General features: G+C 38.8%; 1 protein-coding gene across 1 annotated transcript in view; it reads right to left on the bottom strand.

Moving 5' to 3' along the window:
* The window catches only part of CNTNAP2 (contactin associated protein 2), a 1871002-nt gene that overhangs the window by 846509 nt on the left and 1005949 nt on the right, over window positions 1–18544 (bottom strand). The gene's annotated exons all lie outside the window — the stretch shown is intronic.

Raw genomic sequence — 18544 nt, 5'->3', positions numbered from 1 at the left:
AGCATAATGTTTTCCCTCTATAATATAGGGAATCTTAGCTGTTACCTGATTCATTGAAAAAAACAAACCAATATTTGGACAGCAATAACAAACAGGAGCTGTGTTTTCTTTGTAAATTTTTTATAAGTGGATTAAAACATTTGCATACTTTCCCTCCATTCTAGAACTCTCCTCCCACCAAGATATTTTATTCTTTCACCTCATGAGGGCAGCAAGCAGGGCTACTAAGAGAGATGGCAGTGTGTGGATTAAGTACAGAGGCCTAATCCAACGTCTGATTGGACAAGGACATATACACCATGCAGAAATATTGAAAAACCATTTCACGCTACTGTAAATAAGTTATGTTTAGTTATTTTTAAGTACTCTAATTCCACTTCTCCAAAACCATTTTGAAATGTTGATGTCTTAAATATGTGAAGGCTGCCTTCCCATTCTCATGTCATTATCTACCGCCATGTACAGAATTTTAATGACGCATTTTCTCTACTTGATATTTGTGTTATTTTAAACACGGATAATGCTAAAGTGTATTTTTGTTTAGCCAACTAGATTGTCATTAACAGAAAATTAATAGCGAGTTTAAAAAACAGTTTACTGTTTCACATTAAAGAGGTACTTTAAAGATTGTTTCTTTGAAAAACAAATGATAAACTAGAAAACACACTTTCCAAGGGAAAATACAACCTTAGAAAATAAAAATAAGTTTGAGAAATATAAATTCTTATAAGGAAAAATTAGAGATGCTTATTAAGGAAAAACTAGGGTGTTCTAGAGTGAATCTTTAATCTTTAAAGTTGAAGTCCAGGGGAAGATAACCCCTTTCCACAAATTGCAATTCAGCGCCACGGTAAGAGATAAAAATATAAGGTTGAGTGGATTACATATGTGACATAGTATGGTGTATCTTATACTTTTTTAATAAGAAGAGTGCAAAAAATATATTTAAAACACACTGCTGCCTTCTAGCATAGAATACTATGAAATTTTCCACTAGAATAATTTTTTAATGATATGGTTAATTACCCTTATTAATTCATTGAACAAGTGTTTAACGAGCGCATTCCACATGTCAGGCCCTGTGATCTATCTTGGTGTACTGGCCTGAACAGTATTAAGGGTATTTCCTGCTCTCCTGGAGCTTAAGATCTAGCTGCTACCTCGTACACCTCACTTCTTTTTAAGCTATAGACAGTTACCTGAATCCAAAGGTAGTTTTTCTGACCTCTTAATTTCCATTTCTCCAGACTAAACAATCATGATTACATTTCTCCTGTTTCCTTGTATTTCCACCATATACAAACTAAGAAATGTACCATCATTTCCTTTGGAGCTAAAGAAAAAAGCTCTTAGATAACAATGACCGTTAATTTCAATATCTCTGGTATCCTAAAGAATGGTCAAATAATTCTTCCCTCTTAAATTAACAGCAAGAAATTTACTGAATTAGGCTTTTTGAGGGAAGGAAAAATAAGCCGGAATGACAGAGAGCTATAACTACATGATTAGGGAATATTCTATTGTTTTTAAAAAACCACTTAATTTTGCTACTCTAAATTATTTGTTATAAAAAGATCAGGCTAGCGGCCAGCCCTGTGGCATAGCGGCTAATTTTGGCATGCTCCACTTCTGCCACCCAGCTTCAAGGGTTCAGATCCCAGGTGTGGACCATGGAGTCAGCCATGCTGTGGCAACAACCCATATATAAAGTGGAGGAAGAGTGGTACAGATGTTAGCTCGGGACTAATCTTCCTCAAGCAAAAAAAGAGAAAGATTTCAACAGACGTTAGCTCAGGGTTAATCTTCTTCAGGAAAAGAAACAAAAAAGCTTCAGGCTAGGATGAAGGATAATTTAAAACTTGGAAAAGAAATGAATCCTCTTAAATGTACTTCCCAAACTCAATGTTCCTTAGATTGAACAGCCATATACATATTTTCAAAATTTTCCCAAGGAGTGAATATTGGATGCCACTTTAATAAGTAAAAGTGGATAGACAGACTATAATCAAATTCAAGGTAATATCAACTGTTTAATATTAAATTTAATATTATGGAGATAGCTAATTATCCTCCAATATTTATTTTCCCCCTATTGCATTGATAGAGACATTTAGCTGGGCATTGGTTAGCCAATCTCCATTGCATCTATGTGTGGTCATGCAAATTCCAGCCAATGAGGAGTTTCATACATAATATAAGACCTCAGGGGAATGACCTTAAAGGAAGTGGGTCAGCCCCTCTCATTCTCTTCTCCTTGCTTCTACTTGGAATTTGGCTATAATATCTGGAGCTTAAACTGCCATTTGGGACCATGAGGCGAATACTAAATGTTGAGGACGGTAAAGCCGAAAAATGGGAGAAACCCACTTTCTGACCCCATGGAGCACTGTAACAGCCTTTGCCAGTCTACCGTCTAACTTCTTTTAAGGAAGAAAGAGATCTCTGCCTTGTTAATTGCAGTCTCTGTTACTCAGAGCTGAACCTAATCCAAACTAACACCATATTTTGTCCTATATTTAAAAATAGTGTGCTACGCGTGACAGAAGCTAAGTTTATGGAATTGCCTGTGGTAGGCACCAGGGCCTGAAACCCATGATATTCCAGGCTCAGAAGGCTGGGGCCTTTGTTATCTGCAGCAAAATATTTGGCCCTATTGTCAACTGCTGTTCCTCGGAGGGCAAACTAGGTGCCAACTGAGACTTGGAGAAATATTAGGAAATACTCAAATGGTGATGTGCATTGCTCCTTCTTGCTGCGTTCAGCAAAGTCTTCAAGAGAGAGACAAACTTAGTCTTGGACTAGCCAGCCTGCAGGCTGAGATAAAAGTAAAAGCAGTTTAAAATGGAAGGTGCTCTCTGCCTTGGTCGCAATCTGCACTGATGGAGAATCCTCGATTATGAGCTTGAAAAAGTAAAAAAAAAAACCCCATATCCTAAACTAAAGTACGGTAATTATAAGCCATAGCTGCCAAGAGGTAGCCTTAGAAGTAAGTAAAGCTGGGGCCCAACATCTTTTTATCACCCTCAGGTAAAAATAAAGTTGGGGAAAAATAGGCTTCTCATTTATTAGGACTTATTAGTGCATATTAAGATTTAATCTATATTTGGTGCAAATCTATGATCTTCATCAGAGCTCTGTCATCTACTACAGAATTATGGTGAGAAACAAATTAAAATAAATAAGTGAGACAGCAACAACAGCAACAAAAAAGAATTGTCTGCCAAACCTTGGGAAAGATCAGATTCAGGATAATGCCTGTGGCAATGATCAAATTTAGGATATTGACATCCAAACAAGGGTTATCGTTCCTCAGGGCCTCAAGGTTGAATGGGGCATTAAGTTGAAAGAGGGAGGGGACAGCAAAGGAGGGATCAGCAAGTTCCCTTGGAGATGGGAGTGGTACATCTCCACTGGGAATTGCAGAGCACAGAAGTAAGTCAACGAAAGAACAGAATTGCCAGGCTTAAGACCACATCAAGAACAGACTTTCATACATGGTTACTTGCACTCAGAACCACCTAAAAAAAAGCAGACTAGAAGCCTGCAAAGTTTCTGAGGGAATTATATTGCCAAGGAAACTACGAGCATGGCCTGAAAAGTCTGTGCCCATTCAATGACTAAAGCAGTCCTAGGAACCCCTATCTGTATCAGAAGGACTCAGCTATGAAAGCATGCAACCCACAAGAAGGACACAATCTTAATGCCCTTTTCAGATATGGCCATGTAGGAGAATGGACAAGGAGGGACCTCTCGGAGAGTGAAGCCGCGGGTCACAGGGGGCATTGGAAAGGAGTCTCTTTGCCATTCCTACCTAGCAAGATTTGAAAATTGCTATAGATCGGTGACGGCTATATGTTTCTCATGCTTTTATTTTCAAAAGAGAAGTGTGTACTGCAGTTATCAGGTCTTTAGTTCATATACTGCTGGACCACAAGGAACCAAATCTTGATGTAGAAGGCTACACAACCGTTCAGAGATGTGGACTTGAGCTGGATGCAGTAACTAATGAGATTTTGAGCTGGTCTCCTTTGAAAAAAACTTAAAAAGTCTCTACACATGGAAAGAAGAGTGAAAATGGTTATTTCTGTATACCAATGGTGATACACACTGCCAGTTTTCCCCACTCTCTGTTTTCAAGGTCTTTTGAGTAATAAAATTCCTTCATTTTAACTGGGTACATGGTTGTCTGAAAGGGTTACATTTCCCAGAATCTTTGCAATTAGGTATAGCCATGTGACCAAGTTCTGACTGACAGGATGTACATAGAAGTGTTCTGCGCATCCTCCAGGATCTACTCCTCTTTTCCCCCTCTTTCTTTCTGCTTTCTGGAATGGGGATGCAATGGCTGGAGCTTAAGAGGACATCCTCAACCACAAGGTAGACTACAGCAATGTGCTAAAGATGGCAGAGAAACAAGATAGATTAGGGGTTGTCAAATTACAGCTTGTAGGGTAAACCCAGCCTGCCGCTTGTTTTTATATATGTTTTATTGTAACACAACCACGCACATTTGTCTATGTATTGTCTCACTGCTTCCGTGCTAGAATAGCAGAGTTAAATAGTTGTGACAGAGATCATACGGCCCACAAAGCCTAAAATATTTACTATCTAATTCTTTACAGAAAAAGTTTGGTGATGCCTGAGATAGAAGAAACCACATTTCCTGATACCATGAAATGCTATACCAGTCCTTTCATCCTCTTTAAAACGTTATTGAGTTTCTGTCAAATACTGCTGAAGATTATTCTAATACATTTGAATTTTTCTTCTATCCAATGTTAATATTTTTATTGCTATATTTTTTCCAGTGTAGAAATCCTACATTTAACATTATTTATATGAAAGTGCAAAGAGAATAATAGTACATTTAATTTAATTGATGTTTACCATTAGATCATCTAGTTTCACAAATCCTCAGAGATTAACTTCCCCAACAATGAAAATGCATGTATACTTAAATTTTTTAAAGAATGAAGAAGTAGGATTGACCAAAAATTCTGACATTTTTGATGTAATAAGAAGCCTTCTTTCATTAAACCTATCTGACCCACCGTGTTTGTGGATGTCCCGCTCCAGAAAGCAAAATCCGCCCACTAATGGGCAAAAACCAACTTTTGTTAAATGAAAAAATTATTAGCAACTAAAAATACATTTAAATACAAGTGTTATGTTAAAAAAATTTATTTTGTCCATTTGTACTGTTTAAAATCTTCCTGACAAATTTCACTCTCTCGTTCCTATCCCCTCACCTTCATGTTTCTTATTTTGTTTTAAATCATTTAATTCAGGTCTCATCTCTTCCGTGATACCTATGGAAGTTTTCCCTTTTGAAATTTAATCATGTTTTAAAACTTTGCTTTGTTTTTATATAAGTAAATCTTACTAAGACTCACTTTATTTTCTCTATTCTCCTCTCTCCGCACTACCATGTTACAAGAGCATTTTTCTTTTACTTTAGAAATTGTTCCTAACTAGGTAAAAGTCATCTTTTTTCCTAACTTTTTCTTTTGTATTTCTAACTTTCCGCTTAATGACATTAGCCTCACATCATTACCCAGTGTTTTATTATTTTCTAATGCTGTCTTATTCTCTCTTCTAATGCTCACCTCCATTTTATGGAATCAAGGATTTTCATTATCAGAATCCAACAAATATCTCTTTTCCTCCTGCTTTCTAATCCCCGAATCACTGCCTAAATTAGTGTTCTCAAAGTGGGAGAGAGAACTACGGACGTTGAGATCACCCAGGAAAGAGTTGAGGAGATCCTCAAAATATTAAACAGAGAATTACCATAAAACCCAGCAATCTCACTCCTAGGTATATACTCAAGAAAAAGAAAAAACATAGGTGTATGCAAAAACTTGTATGCAAATGTCCATAGCAGCACTATTTATAATAGCCAAAAAGCAGGAACAACTTAAAGGTCTATTCAGCTGATGAATGGATAAATAAAATGTAGCACATCCCTACAATGGAATATTGCTCACAAATAAATAGGAATAAAGTACTGAATATGTGCTATAATTGAATAAACCTTGAAAACTTTATGCTAAGTGAAAGAAGCCAGTCACAAAAGACGACTTATTATGTGATTCCAATTATATAAAATGTCCAGAATTGACAAATCTACAGACAGAAAGTAGATTAGTGGTTGCCCAGGGCTGGGGGGGCGGGGGGGGGGGGGGGGCATTGCAGGAGAATGCAGAGTGGCTCCTATTGAGTTTGGGGTTTCTATTTGGGGTCATGAAAATGACCAAAAATTAGATAGTGATGATGGTTACACAAGTCTGTGAATATACTAAATACATTGAATTATATATTTAAATGGTGAATTTTATGGTATGTGAATTATGTCTCAATAAAGTAGTTTAAAAAAAGAAAACGAAGTCACTCAGATGCTTGGTTACAATGCAGATTTCTGGGTCCTACCTCAGACCTACTGAATTCAGATTTTTACTAAGGATGCAACCTACCACTCTGTTTTTTGAAAAAGCACCCTAGAAGATTCTTATGCACATTGAGGTAACAGAGCTTATTCTAAAACATGAATTATCTTAGCAAATACACAAGTCTCTACCTGTGGGTCTTGAATCAATGGTCAACTCTTGCACTAGCCTGGCAAATAGAATTACCCCTACTTCCTCTAAGCTTCTGCATGGCAGGCATTACCTCCCGCTTCACTCAGACTGATTGCTCGGGTTCCCATCCTGAAGCCCCAGTGAAGTCTCTCTTCCTTTTGATCTTTCTCAAACATTTTCCACATATAACGTTAACTACATGTTTTCCAGGAGCTATTTTCCTTTTACATGAATTTTCTGCCCTTCGAATATTCTTTTCTTTGAATTATTAAACCTAAAACCATGTATACGTATTGAATTCTGCAGTCACATCGCTTAGTTTGTTCAATAGCCCATAGATAATAGAAACAATTCTGAAGGTATGAAAGGCTTTTGTGTTATTGCTGATTTTCTGAGGCATCTAGCTTTTCCCAGTAGTAATATCACACAGTCCACCACTGCCAGAGAATGTCCTCATTCACATTTCATATTTGCACGCTGTTTGACCCAGCAAGGGTCTATGAGAATAGAGGAGATCTCTCTTCCCAACTTCAGGCCTCTGTGAAACAGGAGCTGGGGAATTTCCTGGTTGTTACAGAAGGAGTTCACTGGTGGAATGGTGCTGTAGCACCTTTGGCTCGAATTATGTTCCACTGCAGGGAAGGGAGAGCAGGGACTCAGATATCGGAGAGGCTTAGGGATGTTTTGATGGGAAAGGTTTTGGAAATGATATAATTTTAGAGCCAGACTGTGAAGTTGGTTGACTGGAATGTTACTAGGGAAGGTCTTTGGCCTAAATCCCCACATTCTCCCTCCTACTCCCCATATCGAAAAAGACTTGAAACTTCACTGTCAGAGAGTCATGCTTTTTAGGGTCTTGAAGGCAAAAAAAGTCTTACAAATTCCATATTACTATCAAATTCCCTTGGGGAGAAGATAAAAATTCTTAATTATTTGAGGGATAGCTGGTTGCTGAGATGGGCAAGTGGGAACCCAAAAGAAAGAGAAATTTTGAAAAAGAAATGTAAGAATTTAGCAAAGACTCTATTTGATTACTTCACGGATGAACCAGACTGAAAAACTAGTTTATTCTTAAGTCTGTGATCTTTAAAAATTCAACAATGGAAAAAAAAGCCACACACCCCAAAAAGAACTTACTTTCTAGTTCAAAGGGAGAACGTTACATATAAATAACTGACTGCCTAAATGAAAAACAAAACAGGAAAGCAAACCAAATAAACAATAACAGACCAGTACAACTTCAGGCACTGGATTTCTTTTGGACTTTCTTTCTGCACATATAGGACTATTATTATTTGAATTTTCAGCAATTTTTATGAAAAATTAGTACCCTACAATCATTTCCTCTCTTGGTTCAGTCATAAAGAATTAGAAAGGAAAACAGAAATATCAACTTCATTACTTAAAAAAAAAAAAAAATTTCTCTTTAATTTGTAAAGAAGTTTTATGAAAGAACTTTCTAGAACTATCTTTCATTTTCACTTATTTGTATCATTATCCAATGACTTGTGGTGGCCAAGGAGGAGTGCTGGTCACATCTCCCTTCTTGTCTGATATCGGAGTTGGCTGATCCGATTAGGGTCCAATGATGCCCTTCTGCTGAGGCCATTCTCCCTGAGAACGGTGCAGTTAATTTCTAAATATGGCAAGAGTTCCAGAGTCAGACCACTCCTGTCTGACCTGACACTCCAACAGGTAAATTTTGCAAGGACTGTGGCCAACACTGTCTCAAAGCTGAGCTACAATATGGGGCTCTTCCTACCCAGTCTTCCTTCCTTCCCTCTCTCCTTCCCCAGGTGTCAGTCCTCCTTCTCCTCTTTCATTCTTTTATTCTTCAGAGACATTTTTCCCAAAAGATCTTTCGAATGTCTAATTCTGCCTTAGCCTCTGCTTCTTAGAGTGCCTGAACTGCTACATTACTCATGAAAAAAAATGTATACATTCTTTCCTTTTTTTTCCTTTGGCAAAGCATTGTAAAATCAAGTGGATAGGACAACTGTAGAAATACTTATGTTCTCCAAGTAATAACTTGACATATATCACATATTTGCACCAGATGTACAAGTCATCACAGCTTTAAAAATTTGACCAATTTTTTTTTTTCACCTTAAGAGCGTTTTAGATACGGAAGATATTTTCTAAAAAATCTACACAGAGACATCATATTTAATTTACATATTTGTAGAGCTGTCTATGTCATTTCCACTGTCAGAACATTCTGTTCTTTTAGTCTGGTGATTTTAAAGTAGAAGAACCAATGTAAGGAGAAAAAAAAGCAAATGATGCCAGGGAGAAATAGCCATGGGGTTAAGACAATTCCTGCAAGTCAAAGAGTTTTTGCAATTCATGATATTGTTTCTTTGCAACGCTACTTATAATTCTGTCTGAAATCTGAATATTTCCGATGAAAGCCAGTCATAAGAGCCAGAAAAAGGCAAAGGCATGTAGAGTATGACAATAATTCTAATGATAATTAGCCCCAATCATAGCTCTAATTAAATTTTACTTCTAAATTAGGTTTAAAAGGTATACCAAGGTATAAAGTAGGTATAAAAACGTATGAAGATTTTTGGAATTTGGGGCTGTGTAATGAATACTTTCCTATCTCCAACAGAGAAACAGTTTCTGAGGAGGTTAATATATTCCATTTCACCGTGCAATTCGCTGCCTCTCCTTTGCCCTTTTCTTCTATGTGTATAATTGGAAAACAAACGAAAATGGCCAAAAGTTCTTTGGGAATTAGATTGAAAACGAAATATATCTCTCCTTGTTAATGTTCTTGTAAGGGCAAGAAATGGCTTAAAAATGTATTTTTAAAAAGTGGGAAAGAATTTGCATAGAATCGAAAAGATTGATCTAAATACTTTCATGGGTAAGTAGCTGCTTTTGTACAATCAAATTCTGTGTAAGAAATTAATAATTGAGGAAGGGTTTCTAGACTACAGTTAAGGAGGACCAACTCCTTGAAGCTGAAAAAGGGAAAAACAATCACATATAATAATGAACCAGAGTGAAAGAGTAAAAGTGCTGTATGTGTGTGTGTGTGTATGTAATTATATATAATATAATTAAATAATGGGTTAGGAAGCAATAAAAAAAGGAATTCCAATTATTATATAGTGTTAGCCAATCCAAATAAATAAACTATTAAAAATTTACAGCAATTCCTAAGGTTCTAAGCTGTGATTTCTTCATTTCTCATTCTAAAACTTAGTAACTTATTAGTCAGTTGGTAAGAAAAAGTTGACTCTTGCCATAAATACTAAATTAGTATTTCAAAAAGAGGCATATAACACAAAAGTAAGATGGAGCACCCAAGCATTTCAATATTAATAAATGATGTTCAGCACTATGTAAATGTAGATGATGGTTAACTTTCATTTTATTTTTAAAAAGGAAATAAATTGTTTATCCCCTCAACCGCCTCCAACCTCAGTATGGTTGGAACGTGGATGGAACAAAGAAAGATCAAGAGGAAAAGATTACAATTGAGCCAGACTTCTGAAGCTGGAAGTATATGTACTAGCAAGTTCAACGTGAACTGGCATTTTAAAAGGCCACTCATCTTACAGCAATTACTTAACTTTGAGTCAGTGTCCTCCTCTTGCCTATTTCCGAACGGCACTGCGGTCCCCAAATCAGGGACTGATGGGAATTTTAGTTTACCAGAGCTGATTTTAAATCAGCAGATTCCTGACCCTTGTTGCGCCCCACGTGTGATGCAGCAAAAAAAGCATTTGACCAAGACTTGAAATGAGATTTGGGAACTGATTCAGAACCCAGCAAGGCAAACCAGGAGAGAGGAGACAGGGAGCTGTGAAAGAGTGTGTGTGGGGGTGTGTGTGCACGTGTGTGTGTGTATGGCAGGGAAGGGGGGGTGGGTCACGGTCCTGTCAGTTTTGGAGGAAGAATGACAGGTTACTCCATGGACAACAATACCGTCTGTAGTTTCTGATGCACAGGTTGGAAGCAATTTTTAGAGAAACACTGCCAAGTGGACCCTGAAGTGTGTAAGGGGAAGGAGGAAGTGTGGAATAGTGGGAAAAGGTAAGCTCAAGGCTTTCTGTCAGGCAGACTGGGGTTAGCCTCGGCTCCTTTTTGTCTATCACGTCCTCTATCCCACCTGTCAGCAAGTCCTGTTGGCTTGACTTCCAGAAATGTATTCAGAATTGATCGCTTCCCCTCCATGGCTACAACCCAGTCCACCTTCCTTTATCTGGATTATTGCAATAGCCTCCACTGCTCTCTCTCATTTAACTATAATCTTTCCTCAAAACAGCAGGCTGAGATCAGTTTAAAATGACTTCCCATCTCACTCCAAGTACAAGACCCTTCACAATCCAGCCTCTGCCTGCTCATTCTGGGGGCTATGCTGGCCTTCCCCTCTCAAACCCTCCATGCGCACTCCACCTGTATGTGTCGTTACATGGACTCCTCCTTCTGCCCGGACGCTCCCTCCCACATCTCCTCAGGATGTGCTTGCTCATCCCCTTGAGCTCTCTGCTCACTCGCCATCTTCTCAGTTGAGCCTTCCTATGGCTAACTTATTTTAAATGGTAGTCTTCAACATCCCCCCCACCGCCAAGAACTGACCATCCCTTTGCCTCATTTATTTTCTCCAAAACATACTCATACCAATTTATTCGTTGTTTCAATTGGAGTGTAACCTTCTGAAAGCAAGTATTTTTTTCTGACTTGTTCACTGCTTTAGCAATGGGCCATCTTGGACAGGCTATAGTACACAGCTGCTCAATTAAACACTAATCTAGGTGTTGCTGTGAACGTATTTTGCAGAAGTGGATAATATCTACAGTCAAATGACTTCAAGTAAAGGAGATTATCTTTGACAATGTGGGTGGGCCTCATCCAATCGTTTAAAGGCCTTAAAAGCAAAACAGAGGTTTCTCTACATAAAGCTTGGAATAGGTATACATTAATAAGAGAATCACGCAAATAATGTAAAATGATAACTTTATAAAGATGAGACACATGGAGCTATAGAGCAAAAACAGTAAATTCCATGAGGGGAGAAAATATGTCTTCTTTTTGGTCATACTATATTGCCAGCACCTAGCATAATGCCAGAGTCATGCTAGGGGCTCCATAATCTCTTTAGATATAAATGAACAAACACAGATTCCAGTTCTATAATGAAAAGATGACTGAAAATACCAAAGCATGTTTGAAAGGAAAGTCCTAAAGATAACCACGGATTTGGAAAATCAGACCCAGAATAGATAAAAAGATCTACTATTATTTCAACTAGTGAAGAGAAAATTGAACATTGATCTAATAATAGAGTTTAAGAACTTCAATTCCCAAAGTAATATCATATTTGTTTTCTTCTGCAGGCATTTCTTGTGAGAACACTTTGTGTGTAAAACAGCACATTTGTCCAGCATTTATATATCAAACGCAGGGAACTATTCTACTGCCAGTAAGAGATTTGACACATAGCCATGGGATGTCCAGGATGTTCTCTTAGACTTTGCTAGTTGTTTTAATATGAACAACTCTCTGGGAACACTTCGTTATATCTCTGTGACTCTAAGCTGACAAATAAAAATGGCAAGCAATAGGATATATTGGAGAATATGAGGAAGCCATTTGGTGTAAACCTAATTCAGCCTGACCTTGTCTTTCCAAAAGGGCCTGACCGTGGCTGTTGAGCATGCATTGTATACCTGCTTTAGAGATTCCCTATGGCAAGAGCAAAAGGCCCTTGAGATAAAGGTGCAACTTCCTTCCCCCTCCCAACGTTGGTGTCTCCTTAAGGATTAAGCATCTTTCCATAGGCTAGAAACTGATTGCTGCACTCACCTGTGACCGCCCAGCTCGAGAAAATAGACTTGCCTCCTGCTACGCCCACCAAGATGGCAGACCCACTACCTGCTGTGTCCATCAAGTGCTGTGCCGACAGGGCAATCTTGTGACTATTGTGGGAGGGACATTTCAGTCATATGTGAAACACCCTGTTTGGGGGTATATAACCACTCTATGCACCCCACTTCTTCGGTGCCCTTTCTTCCTTTGGGAAGAAAGGCCCCGGGCCATGGTCCTCAGATTTCAGCTCAGAATAAACTCACCCAAATTTTCATTTACAGATTGGTTATGGATTATTTTCGTCGACAAAGCCTATGTTCCACTGATTAGCAGATGCATATCTTACAAAATTCCAGCACCAGTACAGCATGACATTAGGATGACAACTCATTCCTAAACACGTGTGATTTTGGAAGGGCCACTTAAACTCAAATGAGGAATGAGAACAAACTTATCTTCTTTTGATGGCACTCTTTTTAGTGTGTGTGATTGTTTTATTTCCAGCATTATTATTATCTACAGCTAAGTCTTTAACATTTTCATTTCTTTGGTAGTGGGAGGTTTCCATTGCACTACAAATCAAGGTCAGATTCCAAATTCCTCTGTTTCTGAAAATTCCCAGGTCAGACAAGGCAATGTAGGTAAATCCTCTTCCCTTGTCCTCTATTATGGTCCTGTCCCTAGTGTTTGCTGACTCCAAGTCTGTGATAGTCAATTTTATGTGTCAACGTAGAAGCTAAGGGATGTGGGGCTGGCCCCGTGGCCCAGTGGTTAAGTTCGCACGCTCTGCTTCGGTGGCTCAGGGTTTTGCTGGTTCGGATCCTGGGCGCAGACATGCCACAACTAGGAGGACCCCTAACTAAAAATATACAACTATGTACTGGGGGACTTTGGGGAGACAAAGGAAAAATGAAAAAATAAAATTAAAAAAAAAAAAAGAAGCTAAGGGATGCCCTGATAACTCATAAAACATTCTTTCTGCGTGTGTCTGTGAGGGTGTTTCTGGAAGAGATTAGCATTTGAATCAGACTGAGTAAAGAAGATGGCTCTCATTAAAGTGGGCAGGCATCATCCAATCCACTGAGGGCGCAAAGAAAACAAAAGGACAAAGGAAGGAGGACTCTCTCTCTCTCTTTTTGAGCTGAGACGTCCATCTCCTCCTGTCCTTGGACATCAGAGATCCTGGTTTCAGGTGCTTACACCAGCGACCTTTGAGACTGGGAGTTAACACCATCAGCAACTCTGGCTCTTAGTCTTTGGGACTCAAACTGAATGACACCCCCGGCTTTCCTGGGTCTCCAGTTCACAGATTGCAAATCGTGGGACTTCTGGCCCCCAGAACCATGTGAGCCTATTTCTATAGTCGGTCTCCTCAATATATATATACTGGTTCTGTTTCTCTGAGAATCCTAATACAAAGTCTAGCTGTATGCTCTTTTCTTCTCACTTCAAATGTTGGTTTCTGAGACACGAGATGTACTTTCATACCAATGATTCCTTTTATTATTATTTGCAGTTTTTTGTTTTGTTTCGTTTTGTTTACACAAAGCTTTCTAACCTTTATCAGAGATAACTTCTCACTCTCCGTTACCAAGCGCGGGCACAGAATTCCCTCCGAAATCTCTTTTTATTGATTTCCTTAAAGTTCTATACCCAGTCCTGCTCAGAGGTCAGAAAGCCATGTTCAGAAATCTGGCTAGCAGTGGTGTTTTTATCCAATGTGCACAGTAATTTAATTTTGTGCTTTGTAATTTTATTTGTTTTTTTGTTTGAATATCTCTACCCTTTAGTCATCCACATGTCCCAAAATTTGTTTGACTTTTAACTCCCATAAAATTCATTTTTGAGAATGGATAATATAAATCCAGAAATACATATTTCCTTTAAGAAGTATGGTGACTTTAATTAAAGGGAGCTTCAAAGCAAATCATTTAGCTTCTTATGGGCTTCTAGAAAGATATGTTGAAGTGCTAGCCTCTGGAATCTGTACATGTGGCCTTATTTGGAAATAGTGTCCTTGCAGACATAATCAAGTTAAAATGAAATGATAATCTGATCACCTAATGGATTCTAATCTGATGACTGGTATCCTATAAGAAAAGGGAAGTTTGGACACAGAGGCACAGATGGAAGAAGGTGATTGTGAAGATGGAGGCAGAGATGGAAGTGATGCATCCACAAAGCAACAAAAACCAAAGAAAGCCTATTACCAGGGAAGCAGTCAATAAATAATGTTAATTATTGTGTTTATTATTCTTTTGATTATTAAAATTAGTGGAATGCTATCAAAAGGAATTCCAGTTGGGAGGTAGGAAAAAAGTTAAAGCAGATAAACTATCTTTTGCCGAGGAAACATCCCAAATGAATACTCTCTTTCTTTTTCTGTTCATTGCTAAGAAGGAACAAGAGAAAAGCATTCTTAGTGCTTCAGCATCTGCTCATGGGTGTCACAGAGGAGAACGAAGACCTTGCCGGGGTCAGTAGGGAGCAGGATGGAGCCAGAACAGCCGGGTCTGCACCGGCGAGAGAAGCTGCCAGATCATGACCCAGCTTCAAAAGAAACAAAGCGTGGACTGTTGACGGGGTTTCTGGAACACGAGGGCAGGGAAGTCCTTCCTGAGGGCATTCAGCTAGCGGGAAAACAATTTGTTTTGTATTGACTAACAGGAAGAAATGCTTTGAGTAGTCGAGAAGCTGGTGAGAGGTTTAGATGAGCACATGGTTTGAAATCTCCAGTCTTCCTTGGGAGGCTCTGTCTCTGAGGGAGTTAAAAAAAAAAAAAAAAGACTACAGCTGACTCGCAAAGGCAGTCAGCATTTAGCGCTCCCTCGGCTGAGGCCCGGGGTTTACCAGGTTACGCTGTGTGATGTTCGCAAAACAGATTCCATTGCCTTTTAAAAGATGAAGAAAGTAAGAGAAATTATTAAAATGATCATCAGCTAAGCGAAGCCACCATCCACCATCAGAGGCGCATGATTCAAAGCACATGTTTTAGGACAAAGGCAGTTCTTCTTTCCACGACGCCAATATTTCTTAAGAAGTTTTCATTAAAATATCTTCAACTTCAAGCTTTCAGCACAGACAGTGTGGAGTCGTCTGTGCGTGTGTGTGTGTTTTAATTCACAGTCCAGAGGTAGCTAGCATTCTAATTTGGAAACTACATGCCAGAGGCCGTGGTGAGCATTATATCACAAACACCGTGGCCGCTGCACAGGCGATTGCTCCAAGATTTGTGCTATCTCTTCCTCTGATCAACTTCCAGAATGCCAAACTGGATTTTCTTTGGTGAAATTCATGGTTTGCTAATTAGCATGGATGTTAGATAAATGTTAGAAAAGAGATCTCAAGAGTGAAATTAAAGATATTAAGGATGTATAGTTTGGCAAAACATCTTTTACAGATACCTGCAGCCTGTGTGAAGAGAGTATAAGACTCCAGTGAGGCCCGTGACCTGAAGCCTTGGAGATGGTTCTGGAATCTGGATCACTTAGTGATCTTGTGCCAGACATCAGCTTAGGAGGCTTTCTGTTGCCTGGCACCGGCTCTGAGTGCAGCTGAATCCAGCTTCTAGAATATTGCTACAGCTGCCTGGAGAGAATATTTTATTTAAGACATAGAAAGTCAGAGAGCTAGGACTTCACTGATCTTACAGAAGAATTTGTATTAACAGTGTTGTGCCCACTTGCTAAGAATCGTTCATTTAATAAATGTCTGTCTGTGCACTAGACCTTGGCCTGGGACTTCCTTTCACTGCTCTGTGGTGGCAAAGCTATACAAGAGTAGGTAATTCTCATTCCCCTCACTTTCCAGTGGCTGATGTTCTCTTTCAGAAAGAATCTAAAAGATGTGCATGCAAATTGGCTAAAAATCGATCTATAATTCTGTTCCTCAGATCACTTGTATTGGAATTACCTGAAGTTTAGAATTCTTCAATTTCTCAGCATCCTGCATTTTAATGTTCTATGGGCGGGGGTCTAGGAATCTGAATGGTAACAAGTCCCCCTAGTGATTCTCATACACTCTGAGGATTCAGCCAATGAAGATATAACCAAAGAGGCATCATGACCATTTGCCGACAGCATTTCCCAATGGTAGATCAAAGACCCAAGGAGGACGAAATATGCTCCTGACTGCTGGGTTTGAAAACCAAAATCTGTAAAGCAGTAGTAAATTTCACACTATAAAGTGCTCATATCCTATAAGCTCTATGCCATAAATTTGTAGTTATAGCTATTTGCTTACCCTTCTAGATGGAAATAAATCAAAACTGATCTTAGGCAGTAACCTCATTCATGGCCAAAGATTTTCCACTGTCATTTGGATGCGTAGGGATTATCAATATCTTTCCAACTGACTATTGTGATCCATTTTCTATAACAGCAATGAAGACTGTTTGCCAAAAGCCCATTATATTAAATATATTTTTGGAGAAAAACCACTTTGGCTATTGGGTTGTTTTTTCTCACATCAACAAGCCCCAGTTTACTCACTCATGAGACATCTTGTCTGACTTTCAACCACTCATCAAATGTTTACTGAGAGCCTTTATAAAATCATGCTGTTTCCAACAACACCAGGGAAGAGTTAAGAAGCAGAGGTCTAGGTCAGGACTTTTGTGTCTGAGTTGTCACTCATCATCATATCATGATGCCAAGGGGACAAACACCCTGGTACAGGAGTCAGAGGTCTGGAATTCAGGTGCTGGCTACAAACTTAGGGGCAAGTCAGTAAAGCTCCTAGGACTTCCATTTCTTCTTGTAGACAAATGGACAGAAAATGCTTGCCTTGTCTATTTTTCAGAATTTACTAATTCATTCATAAATATTTATTGTTCATCTATTATATTCTGAGCATTTTTCTAGCACCTTGAGAAATACAGCAGGGAAAAAGGCATACAAGCTCTCAAGTAGACTTATTCTAATATTTAGAAAAATATGTAAATATAGTGATACAGAAAAATATATTTATATAAACAAATAAATAGATATGTGAATATTAAAAGATATCTTTTCAGAGGCAAATATCTGTGCACATATTTTTTTTTTTTTTTTTTTAGAGATTTTTTTTTTTTTTTTAAATTTTATTTTTCCTTTTTCTCCCCAAAGCCCCCCAGTACATAGTTGTATATTCTTCGTTGTGGGTCCTAGTTGTGGCATGTGGGACGCTGCCTCAGCGTGGTTTGATGAGCAGTGCCATGTCCGCGCCCAGGATTCGAACCAACGAAACACTGGGCCGCCTGCAGCGGAGCGCGCGAACTTAACCACTCGGCCACGGGGCCAGCCCCTGTGCACATATGTTTTTTAAAGCTTAAACCAAAGCCTTTTCTAAGGATGCACTGTACTTTTTAATATCTCACATGCATGATTTAGAATGAGAAAGGCAATAATCTAATGAAGGATATATTAACCTAAAACCTAGCACTTTAATAAAAGATATCCCATATTTAATTACTGAGAAAAAAATCACTTTTGGCCAGGATGCTTTTCTTAAATTAGACAATATGCCAGGTCCATGCTACAACATTCTTTCACAGAAAGCAGGATTTGTGGTCAAGAACATCTTCCCTTTTAGTAATCTTTTCATTATTGAAGAACCAAGATATTTGTCATAAAATGGCTTCTCATATAAGGCATCCTATGGTAGGCAGTCTTTAAGATGATCCCAATAATCTCTGGATCCTTGTGTAATCCCCATCCTTTAAGTACAAGCTGGATTCAGTGATTCACTTACAGCAAACTGTGTATCACAGAAGGGATGGGATGTCATTTCCAAGACTGAATTATTAAAAAACTTTGGCTTCCATCCTGGAAAACTTCTCTCTTGATTATTGGCTTTCCCCTCCCCTCCTCCTCCATCTCTCTCTGAGCCCAACCACCTATAGCAGAGGCCACTGGAGGAAGAGAGGCCCTGAAGAATCAGAGCCACATGGAGGAGAACTGAGGCACCCCAGCCAACAGCCAGCACCAACTGTCAACTGAGTGAGTGAGCCTTCCTGGAAGCAGACCCTCTAATGCAGTCAAGTCTAATGCACCCTTCAAATGGTGCAGCCATGGCCAAGACCTTGGGGATAACACAACCTCATGAAGGAAGACCCTCTAACACAGTCAAGGCTTCAAATGGTGCAGCCATGGCCAAGACCTTGG

The sequence above is a fragment of the Equus quagga genome, chromosome 8 (genome assembly GCF_021613505.1).
Source record: "Equus quagga isolate Etosha38 chromosome 8, UCLA_HA_Equagga_1.0, whole genome shotgun sequence".
Classification (NCBI taxonomy): Eukaryota; Metazoa; Chordata; class Mammalia; order Perissodactyla; family Equidae; genus Equus; species Equus quagga.
The sequence above is the reverse complement of the archived record's forward strand: the minus strand, read 5'-3'. Positions and strand labels throughout refer to the sequence as shown.